Genomic DNA, 12,368 nt, shown 5'->3' with positions numbered 1-12,368 from the left:
GCAGAGAGAGAGGGGGAAGCAGGCTCACTGCTGAGCAGAGAGCCCAATGTGGAGCTCGATCCCAGGACCCTGAGATCACAACCTGAGCTGAAGGCCGAGGCTTAACCCACTGAGCCACCCAGGTGCCCCTGCTTCTCTTTTTATATTGTTTAAAAACAACATGTGCTCTATTTAAATTAATATATTAAGAATATATCATACATTTAAACACTTATTTAAAATAATACATGTTTTAAAACAATATAAAAAGGCTCCCAGGGCATTTGTGAGCATATGTCCCTGAAGGAGATTCGGAGCACAAAGGAGACAGAACTGAGTTCAAAGTCCAGTTCCACCATTTGCTGTGTGGTGTGATCAAGTTACTTCTTCATCCCTTCATTCATGCAACATTTATTTATCCAGGACCTAGCATGGGCCAGGCAGTTTCCAAATGTGGGGATCTGTAAATGTCTATAAAATGCTTCTACAGGCTTTGATTTCTCCATCCCAGGTCTCTTCCAAGGATTGAAGGACAGAAAATATTTTGAACTGGGCCAGGCAAAAGGCATAAGATTAAAACATGGTCATTATTATTGCTACTGTGGCTCTTACCCTGATTACTATTATAACTGCTGTCACCGCTGTTTTGTTGTTATTTGACATTGCGAGGTGGGCAGGGTGGGCACCAGAGATGGGGATCCCGTGGGACGGTGGGTGACCTAGCGGGGACATGGCCTGACCCTCCTCAGACCACCCATGTCACATGGGGGGGTTTACGTGGACTCTCTCCGGATACCTCTAGTCACGTCTGCAGTGTCCCCACTGCTCTCACAGAGACAGGGCAAATGCGAGGTCTGACTTCATTTTAAATGGCTGAGATTGAATTGATTAGTGTTGGAACAGCCCTGTGATTTAATCACAGGGTTTTTCTATTTAATAACCAAGTGACCAGAGCAGCAAAAACGCACTGATGGAGGGAGTGCAGCTCCCGACCTGACAGCAAATGGCCCCTGATTAGTCGTTTCTAATTATTAAATTCAAACCAGATCTCAAACCTTTTTGATTTATCTCTTTGCTGGCAAACAGCTTTGGTGGTTTCAGGGGCTTAATGCCTCCCTTTTATCTACGCCTTCTTGGGGGAGAGATTAGCAGAAGGATTTTGTGTTCTTGTTCTTGGCCTTAGCTGGAGCTGGACTCCCTAAACTCATGTTCAAGCAGGGCATGGATCCACATTCTGTTTCTCTCTTGTCTGAAGCTCCAGGGGTGAGCCAGACAGAGGGACCCTTCCTCCATTTTTAATAAGCTATTGGTGGGTTTTCCTCCTTATTTTTAAAACATCCTTCTCTAGCACCCAGGAACCCTGAGCCTTTTTTCTAGACTTTTCAATGTCCTCACAGGGTAGCAAACCTGGAAATCATGGTACTCTCTGAGCCAAGGGGAAATAAATCTTTACTCACATGAAATATAATTTTGCGTGCAGATGCCATTAACTATAGTTTGGCGATGTTAAGGGGGCACTAAAGTCAGACATGGTGGCTTCATACCCTAATTATGCCCTTTATTTGTTGTAGAACCTTAAGCACATCATTTCACCTCTCCATACCTGAATTTCCTCGTCTATAAAATGGGAGTACAAATGCTACTATGAGAGTTAACTAGATCAATGTGGGTAAAGAGCTTAGCACAGTGCCTGGCCCACAGGAATGTCTCAAGTATTTTTTGGTAAAATTTTATTTATTTATTTGACACAGAGAGAGAGATCACAAGTAGGGAGAGCAGCAGGCAGAGAGAGAGGTGGAATCAGGCTTCCTGCTGAGCAGGGAGCCCAATGCAGGGCTTGATCCCAGGACCCTGGGAGAGATCAGGACCTGAGCCAAAGGCAGACACTTAACCAACTGAGCCACCCAGGTACCCCAGGAATGGCTCAAGTATTAACTCATTAGTAGCAGAAGCCATTGCAGCAGTAACAGCAAGTGAGAGCAGGACACCAAAGGAAAAAAGAAATCACAGAGAAAATACATAAAATGTATAAGTGTCTACCCATTAACTTGATTTTGGCAAACTAGGAAAAGCCTCAATTATTGACTTTGGCCATGGAACACCTGGCCCTTAGCTTGTTTGGAAGCAGAGATGAAGTCGTCTTGGCCAATGAAAGGTCCTTTTCTCCCGTGGGAAGAAAAACATGTTTAGCCAGACAAATGAGAGGAGGGAAAATCCAGCCAGCAGGCTGCCACCACCAGCCCTGCTAAGCAACGGGAAGTGAGATTCACTGTCATTTCTCAAACATAGACCACTTTTCCCTCCAAAACACTCACGGCCAGAGGAGCAGGTAAGGAGACAGAAAATTTGTCTACCCAGGTCAGAGGGCTGGTGAGTATGTTTTCCAGAAAGATTATCCTAGAAAAACTTCATGATGGGGAACAGTTTAAAGTGGGAGAAGGGCTGTCATTCACAAATATTTTGAACAATAGGATTTGACAAGAACCACAAAATTGAATTAACACAGCACTCTTTTCTTGACCTTCTAATAATTACTATAATTATTTTATTTTTTTTCTACTGGATCTCAGGTGCACTGAGTCGGACTAATCACTGAAGTCCTTGGTTCATGACACATTACAATTACTGGTGCTTCCCCAGCCCCTTTTTAAATATGTTTATTCATTCTTTTTTAATAGCTAATGAACGCCCATTTATTAAAATTCTTTGCATATGGAATGGTTTGAAGCCCTTATCAACAAAAATATTGTTCATATAGTTTAGGGACTGTCCGAACAATTGCTTTATTTCTAGCTAATTACTCTATGTAACCCTTCAACTTAGATAGTCCAACTGTACAATTCAGAGTCAAATATGCTTATGGCCCGTGGTAATACTGGGAATCCAATTTTACAAGGAGAGTTCTCCTTTCTTTACTCATTTGTGTTCCCGCCCTCCCCTATCTAGAAAGTCCCCAAATGCATCCCATGTATTCCCAAGTAGGTCCCCAGCTGCTAACAGGCAAGCATTTAACCATAGGGAGAGCAAGGTTTCCCTCTAGCCACTGGCCTCTGGACCATCTACTTCTCGGGGCACCCTGACATACAAAGCAGAGACGAAGAACATCAGAGAAATGGCTGTACCTGCTAAGAGGCTCTGTAAATCCTGAGAACTCATCAGGACCGCCCTTTATTTATAAAAAAGTTTCCCTGGCAGAACCATAAGGTACTGCCTATCAGATTAGAACTCCTTCCCCCTCCTTCCCTTTCCTGGGTTTATAATGACAACTGTCTATCAAGAATCCACTGTATGGGGGCGCCTGGGGGGCTCAGTCGGTTGAGTGCCTGCCTCTGGCTTAGGTCATGATTCCAGGGCCCTGGGATCGAGTCCTGAGTCGGGCTCCCTGCTCAGTCAGGAGCCTGCTTCTCCCTCTGCCTGCTGTTCCCCCTGCTTGTGCATGCTCTCTCTCACTCTTTGTCAAATAAATAAATAAAATTAAAAAAAAAAAAGAATCCACTGAATGCTGGGTACTTTCTCTATGTGACATCCAATCTTTACAGCAGTATGAAGAAATGATTACACATGAGGAAGTTGAGGCTTAAAGAGTTTAAATGGCTCATTAAGGTTGCTCTGTAAGTGCACAAAACCAAGATTTTATGTCAGCTCTGGCTATCTGTGTAGCCAGTACAGCCGGCCCACATCCCCAGGAAGTCATTATGCCCCTGCATTACTGGGCTTTCTACAGGCCAGAAATGCCCAGGATTTAATGCCTTCCAGAGCAGCCCTCAACCTGTGATGTACTGGAGTTGGTATGTAAATAGCCCAGCTTCCTAAAGTCTGGAGGGACAACTCTTAGGCATGGTCTCAGTCCACTAAGGGGTTTAAAAAGCTCTCATGCCTGCCTTTCCCAGGGATTCTGAACATTAGTAGGAGTTTCAAAAGCACCCCAGGTAATTCTAATGTGCAGCAAAGTTTGAGAACCACTGTCTCAGATAGTGTCCCAGAACCCCCCCACCCCAGGACTGAGCTCCAGCTGCCCACAGAGCTAACCTGTTCCTGATTCCTTCCTGTACCAGCTTCCTTCCCTTCCCTGCCTCTTCCCTGCTCCCTCACTGGGGCTTCTGGAGATCGCTTCCTGAATAAACTACCTGCACTTGTATCCGGGTCTGTTTTTGTGGGACTGAGCAGAAGATAAGCTGAATATAGCTTTGTGCTTCTAACACTGGAAGTGTAGCAGGAGGCAGATGAAGCCACAGAATAAACACACTTCATCAACTTGACTTTTCAGGAAGCCATGCCAGTCATTATTTGTGTATTTCAACAAGAACAGAATGTCAATCTACATGAGAGTTTAAAGATAAGTCTGGGAAGAAATTTAAAATCAAGTGACCTTCACATCAATCTTCCCTCGTACAAGACACACAAAGGGCTGAGTTCGCTTCCCCTCTGATCAGAGTTTGGGAAGGGTCCAGACGCCAGAGAGAGTCACAGCTCCTCCTTCTCCTGGCTGTGTGGTCCACCCACACAGTTCTTTTCCAGCAGAGAGGAGTCCTGGTAAGGCTCTACCAGGGGGCTTCCATATATTTTTACCGAGATCCATGCACAAGGATGTTTACTGTAGTATTATTTACAACAGCAAGATACTGGGAACAAAATGTCCACCAAAAGAGACTGGTTAAATAAAACTAGCCCATCTGTATAATAAGAAATACAGTGTTATTAGAAAGAATAGTGTAGAGCCATACAATATATGGAAGGACCTCCAGGATGTACTGAGTCACCAAAATGATAATAATAGAATAATAATAAATAGTATCCACAGCATTTTTTCCTGCTGTGTCAAATTCTTAAAACTAAAAGAGAACAAATACATACTCTCATGTACCTATATACATACATCCTGATATATGTATTAAACTTATTTCTGTAAGGAAGCACATGAAACTGGGAACAGATCTGATCATGTCTATATGTCATTGTATTAATGCTGTTATAGGTAATCTGGGTACTGAGACAACTGTCCTTTCAGTAATGGTTGTTTTCTTCTTTATATATCTCTGTACTAAAGCAAGATGACATACTGAAAACTTTTTTAAAAAATAGATTCATGTAGGTAGATTGGAATTGGAGGCATCAGTATGAATTCATGGTTATACACACACACACACACACACACACACACACACACACACACACTTATATTTTTTCCCTACTTCTATCTACTGAGAAGTGTAAAAGCATTGATACCCTAGCAGCTTTGAACACACCAAGCACCCAGACCTTGGTTTCTAAATACCATTCTCCACTAAAAGGACCCAAGGAAACTTGGAGAAAAGGCTGGTTCCAGAGCTAGGGCAGGGAAAATACAAATGAACCTGGAACATCTTTTTGTATCAGGAAGGAATGAAGTGCTCTAAGAATGACGGAGAGAGTCACCAGCTTGTAGGGATCTCACCAGTCACATCGGAGACAATCTAGCATCAGATGAATGATGATAGTAATAGACCATAACCCACCAAATAAAATAGGAATCCAGGAGCCCATGCTGACATAAACAATTGAATGAATAAACGGCTGAGAAGGGAAATCTCTTCTGTACAGTTGGAACACTAATAAACAGAGATGCGATGATGGAGCATCAGCAGGTGCCAAAACTAGCAGGTTAACATTTCAAGACAAAGAGGAGTCTTTTATAGCTTCAATTTACTTGTTACCTAAAAAGGGTAAAAATCAGAATTTCACAATGGAGAAACTTACAAGATGCCACTTGAACTAAGTAATCAAAGCTAATGTCACCAATTCTGGGACAAACTGGTATCACAAGTCCTCTGATGTGACGCACTGAGAAAGGCATCATATCACTCCTATAAATATTCCTGTGAAAAATGCACAGCCTAAAAAAAGTATGCTCCCATAACTCTAGATACTTTTTAAATGCATAATCCCAATCTAAACATATAAGAAACATTTGATAAACCCACACTGAGAGACACCATATAACATAACTGGTCTCTATTCTTTAATACTCTCAAAATCAAGAAATACCAAGAAATCCTGGGGAACTCTTCCAGATTAAAGGAGGCTAAAGAATACCTAAGAGTAAATGCGATGCATGACCTGGAATTGGATTCTGAAAAAACAATAGCTGTAAAATACTGTGACCATTGGCAAATATCTAAAAAGAATGGATTAGTTAAAAAATTCTGTCAATATTAAATTTCCTGTTTTTGATCATTTGATACTATAAGAGAGGATGCTCTTTTTCTTACACTGAAGTATTTGGCATAATGGGACATAATGTCTGTAACTCAGTCTCAAACAGGGACAGAAAAATAATTTACACGTATGTATTATATAAATGTATACTATATATATATACATACACATATTCTCTGCATGTGTGTGTATATACAGATGTATGTATATGTATGTATACATATCCCTCCCCTTGAAACAATGTATATGAATATGCCAACAACCTCTCTTAACCTAGCTCTTCTGAACGTTGCCTCAGGAGGCGCCTGCAGCCTCAGGAAAAGCCATAGACTGTCCATGTGCCAAAGACCTCTCATCCAGAGTTCATTAGCCCCAGTTTTCAGAGCAGTCATCGCTAACTTGAGAATAATGTTCTTGGCAAAAGTCTGCAGAATAGCCATCAGGACAGTCATGTGAAAGCCAGTTACCATTTCTGATGGGATCTCTGGAAAGATGTTGGCTGTGATTAGAGGGACATTTTCCTTCTGCAGCCGTCTTTGAAAGTGGAGGAGGGCCTCACCACAAACCCAAATTACAGGAGGGAGGCGAAGGGCCCCCAAATACCAGGGACATGCAGGTATTCAGGGCTCCCCTTTTTCATGGCACTATCAGGTCCTGTCAAGTTTTGAGTAAAAAGCAAAAGTTGTGGTGAGCCACAGATGAGCTGCAGGGAGTGTGGGAAGTACTCAGTGCTAAATTTTCTAATCCTGAGTTTTTGCTTCAAAACCCATCCCAATCACTTTTATCCCGAAGTCTGAAACCAAGGTCTGGATTTTGCAGAATCAAAGCATATTTATCCAGCATTTAATCTATTTCCCAGAAAATCAGTGTTTGTGAATAGAATTCTTTCATGCCCAGAACTTCCCTGGACATTTCCAAGGGGTAACCCAACACACAGAAAAGGCTCAACAAATGTTTGTAGACTGACACATGTGAACAAGTGAATACAAAAAGGCAAGTATAAAGCCATAGACTTTCCTGTCAGGAAAATCAAAATACCAAGAAGTCCATCCATAAAATTTCACTTTTGTTTCTCAGGTCCACAATATTCAATTCTGACAACAGAAACTTGGGAAGGACGAAACTCACATAAAAGAATTTCACTGTATGGGTCCATTCATTCAACAAATACTTCATTGAGCACATATTATGTGGTAGGCATTATGCACGTTAGATACATTGCTTAACAAAAGAAAAAACGGTGCCTGCCCTCAGAAACAATACAGTCTAGTTGAGGACGGAGAGTCAAGTAGGGGACAGAGACAATAAACCAGTAAGCAAACAAACAAGCTAGTTTTAGTGTACCAAGAGTTATGAAGAAAGTAAACCAGGGTAATATGAAACCTGTGAAAGGGGGTAGAGGCAGAGACACTAGAGAGAGATGTCAAAGAGACTGCCTGGAAAACAGACATTTGGAAAGAAACTTAAGTGACAGTATTGGAGCTAACCCAGCAATGATGTGGATATGTGAGGAGGAAGAGTTTTGTTTTGTTTTGTTTTTTTAAATTAATTTATTGAGAGATAGAGAAAGAATGCACAAGCAGGGGGGAGGGGCAGAAGGATAGGGAGAGAGAGAATCTCAAGCAAACTCCCCGTTGAATATGAAACCCCCCACAACCCTCCGCCCCCACATTTCACAATCCTGAGATCCTGACGTGAGGAGAACCAAGAACCCAGTGCTTAACTAACTGAACCACCCAGACCTCCGGAGAAGGAAGAGTTTCTAAAGGCCTCTCATCATTAAAGGTTCCAGTTCTCTCCTCTCACAGTTCCCCCACACAACACCTGACGCTTTTTCTAACAGATCAGTGCCCTTGTACATGTGGGGTTCCCATACCTGACTCCTGTTCTGGTTGGGCAGTTCCGAGGCATGTGATTGTTTACATGGAACTGTGGCAATTTTCCTTCTCAGTTTATTTAAAAAGGAAACAGGGGTGAATATCTATTCTTCCTCCTTTGTGTTACTTATAGCCATGAAAAAAGTTCTGAATTTCTGAAGACTTGTTAATTTCCTCTAAGACCCTGTACAAAATCGGTTGTGGCCCACCTCCCATCTCTACTCTCCTTCTCTCCGCTCGGAGGTCCAGCCTCCTATGATCCCAGTTCCACTTCCTCCACACCCCCTCATGCCTGGAGCCCTCTCCCCTCCCCCCTTCTCACAGTTAATTCATCTCTCAACTGCCAGCCCCATCAAGGAAGTATTCCAAGATGGTTACAAACTAGATTGAATCTCCCAGTTATATCCTCTCAGCATCATGTGTTTCTTCTTTGTTGTACTAACCCATCAAAGTGTCTCCATTTACTTGTGTGATTCCTTGATTAATGTCTGTCTCCTCCCTCAGAGCGGAATTCAATGAGAGCAGAAACCAGATCAACTTTCACACACTGTGGCACTTCTAGCACCTTCCACTGCGAGGGAAAACAGAGTTTAATGCTTTGCTGTCAGTATCTTGAAATTCTTAGACATTTTTACAATTTTTAACATTTAAAAAATTTAGCAATTTTTTAAATGTCCAGAGCATTTTTATTCTGCTCTGGACCGCACAAATTATGTAGCCAGTCCTGAAAAAGGAAGAATGTATAGGGACATTTCTGTGATTGGTATTCATTCTGATGTAACTTCCAGGTTCTGAGGACACCATGCCTAAAAACCCAATGCAAGTTTGAGGTCTAGGCATGTATGCATTCAAATATTACACAGATATTTATTGGGCAACTCTACTTGCCCACAGAGTGGAGCCTTTCCGAGCGCAGAGCCCTGTCCATGAAGCTGGCCCTACTCTTGCCTTCCCCTTAGAGGTCCTGATCCCGTGTCGCTTACAGATGATTCTGACTCTTGTTCACCCTGGACTTTACGACTCTCTGAACAGCCTATGTTTCATGGGACAGGACCTCCCTGGCATGGGTCCAATCCTGAAGACAAGAAATTCTTTCCCTGTTTGAACTTCAGTTCTGTCTTTTGGCTCAAGTCAAAACAGAAACTCTATCTTGCAGAAGCACCTTTTTAATCTCCCTGATTTTGAAGTCCTGGTTCTCCTCAGGATGTTGTAAGAGTTTGCCAGAAATGGCTCCCTGAGTTTGGCAACACTTGCCTGCTGGGTTTCAGCCAGGCCTTTCGTCCCTGCGTCTGTAAATGTTTACGTCAGGAGCCACAGACCCACAGTATTGTTCAACTCCCTGGACATCTCCCACTGGCGAACAACTGATGAATGCCACACAATGAATTAAATTTATAGGCAAATTCAGGAACACCAAGTTTGTCAGCAAATCGTAATACCATATTGAAGGAGGGATAGCGAAAATGGAGACCATTGATACTCATCAGAACCGGTTATCACCAATACATTAGGGAGAATGCCAGAGAGAATTGAACACTCAATATATTTTTGAATTCAGAGAAAGAAAAGTGATACATTGCTTTAAACCATTTGGGTATATGCCTTGGGGTAGTGTTTCCCTAAGGAGAGGTCTGGTGCCTCAGTGGTCTGTAAGATCATGTTAGGCAGAGTGCTTAGCAGCTGTCTTAGTTTGGGCTCCACACAAAGCAGATCCCGGGGTAAAGATTTAGGTATAAGGTTTTTATGTGGGAGACAATCCCCAGAAAGAACTGTAGGGAGTGGGGAAGTGAGATGGGGAAAGGAGGGAAGCTGCTTAAGTGTGTGGAGCAAGCAGATGATCCAGCCAGAAGCAGCCAGAGTTCAAACCACTGGAGACCTACTGAGAGAACAGTGTAAGACATTGTGCATAATTTTCCACTAAGGGATGAGGAGAGACAAGTACTCAATCCACTAACTCCTTCTTCTCTTTGATGCTGAAGGGCTCCTCAGGATGTTAACCCCCTTACCTGGAAGTCCCCTCAGGTAGAAGGACACAGAAAGTCATAGGTGGGTCCAGGGGACTCTGTAGGTGATATGGGTGGGGTACCAGGAGAGTCTGCTTTCCCCACAGCAGATCCCATAATGAGAAAGTCATTATGCGAGGCGCCTGGGTGGCTCAGTAGGTTAAGCGTCTGCCTTTGGCTCAGGTCATGATCCCAGGCTCCTGGGATTAAGCCCCATGCTGGGCTCTCTGCTGAGCAGGAAGCCTGCTTCTTGCTCTGCTCCTGCCCCTGTTTGTGCTTTCTCTCTCTGTTCCTCTCAAATAAATAAAAATATTTTTTAAAAAGTCATTATGTCTTCAGTTCGCTGGCCAGTCTGAATCCATCAAAGAGAAAGCCTGAGTTTAGGCTACCACGCCTTGAATGGCCACCTAACCTTACCAACCACGTCTGTCTCTTCTGGGTGCAGAGGCTCAGATAACAGCACATAGCCAGAATAGCCACAAAATATGTTTTGTGCATGTTTATTTGTCTTAATAGTTCCATTCTATTTATGGCAAGCATACTGGTTTTCCATATATTACAATAATATAAACTTCCCACCAGAAGTAAATATGGAGAAAAAACTATATTGTTCCATAAAAAATTGCTAAGTATTTTTCATTGTGAAGGGCTAAGGTAAAAGGTGATCCACAAATGAGTGAGGTTTAGGAAACACTTTGTGGAAAATCCCCCTTGCAACTGTCATACAAAGTAACTGTGCTTGTGTTTTGCCTGTGACAAGTACAGAAAAAGCAACGCTGTGATGCCCTCCCCCCAGAATGACGGCAAGGGGACTCCCTTCTCCCTTGCCTTCTGGAGATGATCTGTAGCCTTCCGTCTGCCCAGTCATGGATTAAAAATGAAATTCGTATCTAATAGGTCTAACTTTAGCCACAGGAAATGGGAGTGCTTGGGACCCAAAGGGTGAGCCATACTTTTGTGTGAGGATGGGCACATTATCTTTACTGAACCTTCTTCCTTCCCCTTTTTGGGAGGGGAGGGGGTGGAGGCAAAGGTTTGGGGAACAGACAGGAAGGGAGGCCTGCTGGATCTGTTTCCTGGTCTCCTTTGTGGGAGACTTCTCCCCTCTCTGCCATCCGTCCCGGCACTTAAATTTATGCTACATCTCATTAGGACCAAGCGGTGCCCACTTAACAAATGTTTTATAAAAGACATTTTGATGACGGAAACCACCCGAATGAGGAATTTAAAAGCCCTATGTTTGCAAGCATCTAGACACCTTGACGGCAGATATGAAATGCTTCCGGGGAAAAAAAGAAAATTTAAACATGGTTTTCAAAAAAATGTATATTTGTCTAACTTCTCCAGCTTTACTACAAAATTTGCAGAAATCTGTTTTATACGTTTTAACAGAAGCTGACAGATCACAAGTGATGCTATCTTTCTCATAAAGATATCTGATGCATAACTAGTAAAACAGAGCAAACGACAAACAATTTTTAGCTGGTTGTTTTCTTTCTTTTTTTTTTTAAGATTTTATTTGTTTATTTGACAGACAGAAATCACAAGTAGGCAGAGAGGCAGGCAGAGAGAGAGGAAGGGAAGCAGGCTTCCTGCTGAGCAGAGAGCCCAATGTGGGGCTCCATCCCAGGACCTTGGGATCATGGCCTGAGCCAAAGGCAGAGGCTTTAAGCCACTGAGCCACCCAGATGCCCCTGTTTTCTATTTTTTAAGGTCATTGAACTAGCTCTGGGACCTCAAGCATTTCACTTGCCCTCCCTGGATCTCAGTTTCATTATCTGTGAAATGAGAGGGTAGGACCAGGTGATATCTAAAGTTTCCTTCTGACATTGTTTGGATGCAACAACATGTGACCAAGGAGAATGCTGAGTGGGAAACATTTTCTAGACATTCATAGAAGATTCTTGATTTTCCTCAAAATCATGGGGTATAATCTTATCTGTCAGCAATATTTTTGAAACATAAGGTCTGTGTGCAGACCCCAGCACAGCCTAGTGAACCGCACAAAGAAGGCGGCCCACAAATGGGTACTGAGTGAATGGACAGAGGCACCTTCCCTGGGCACCTTTTGAGGACCCAAGACTAATGGCAGGAGGACCAATGGTCAGTGGAAGAGAACAGAATATGCAAGAGGTTAGGAGAGTGAGCAAGGGAGAAGACAGGAGAGGGAAAGACAAACATACATACATAGTCAATGCTGGTTATTTGCAGAAGTTATGTTCTATAAGGTCTCCTTGAACCGTGAGCAAGTGAACACAGGGCTAGGTTTCTGCAAGCTTCGGGTCACAACATGTTCGTTGGCTAATCAAGACAT

The 12,368-nt window shown here is 42.9% G+C and overlaps 1 protein-coding gene across 7 annotated transcripts in view; it reads right to left on the bottom strand.

Annotated features, from left to right (window-relative positions):
- Positions 1–12,368, bottom strand: part of ARHGEF3 (Rho guanine nucleotide exchange factor 3) — a 320,183-nt gene that overhangs the window by 153,674 nt on the left and 154,141 nt on the right. The window contains exon 1 of one of the 7 annotated variants that reach the window (XM_047691603.1): positions 12,055–12,060. The exons of the other annotated variants lie outside the window; for them this stretch is intronic. The gene's annotated coding sequence lies outside the window, so the exon portion shown is untranslated. Of the gene's footprint in view, positions 1–12,054; positions 12,061–12,368 lie in introns of those variants that run through there. 7 annotated transcript variants of the gene reach the window in all.

The sequence above is a fragment of the Lutra lutra genome, chromosome 1 (assembly GCF_902655055.1).
Source record: "Lutra lutra chromosome 1, mLutLut1.2, whole genome shotgun sequence".
In the NCBI taxonomy this organism is placed as follows: domain Eukaryota; kingdom Metazoa; phylum Chordata; class Mammalia; order Carnivora; family Mustelidae; genus Lutra; species Lutra lutra.
This window is presented reverse-complemented; position numbering and strand designations above follow the sequence as displayed.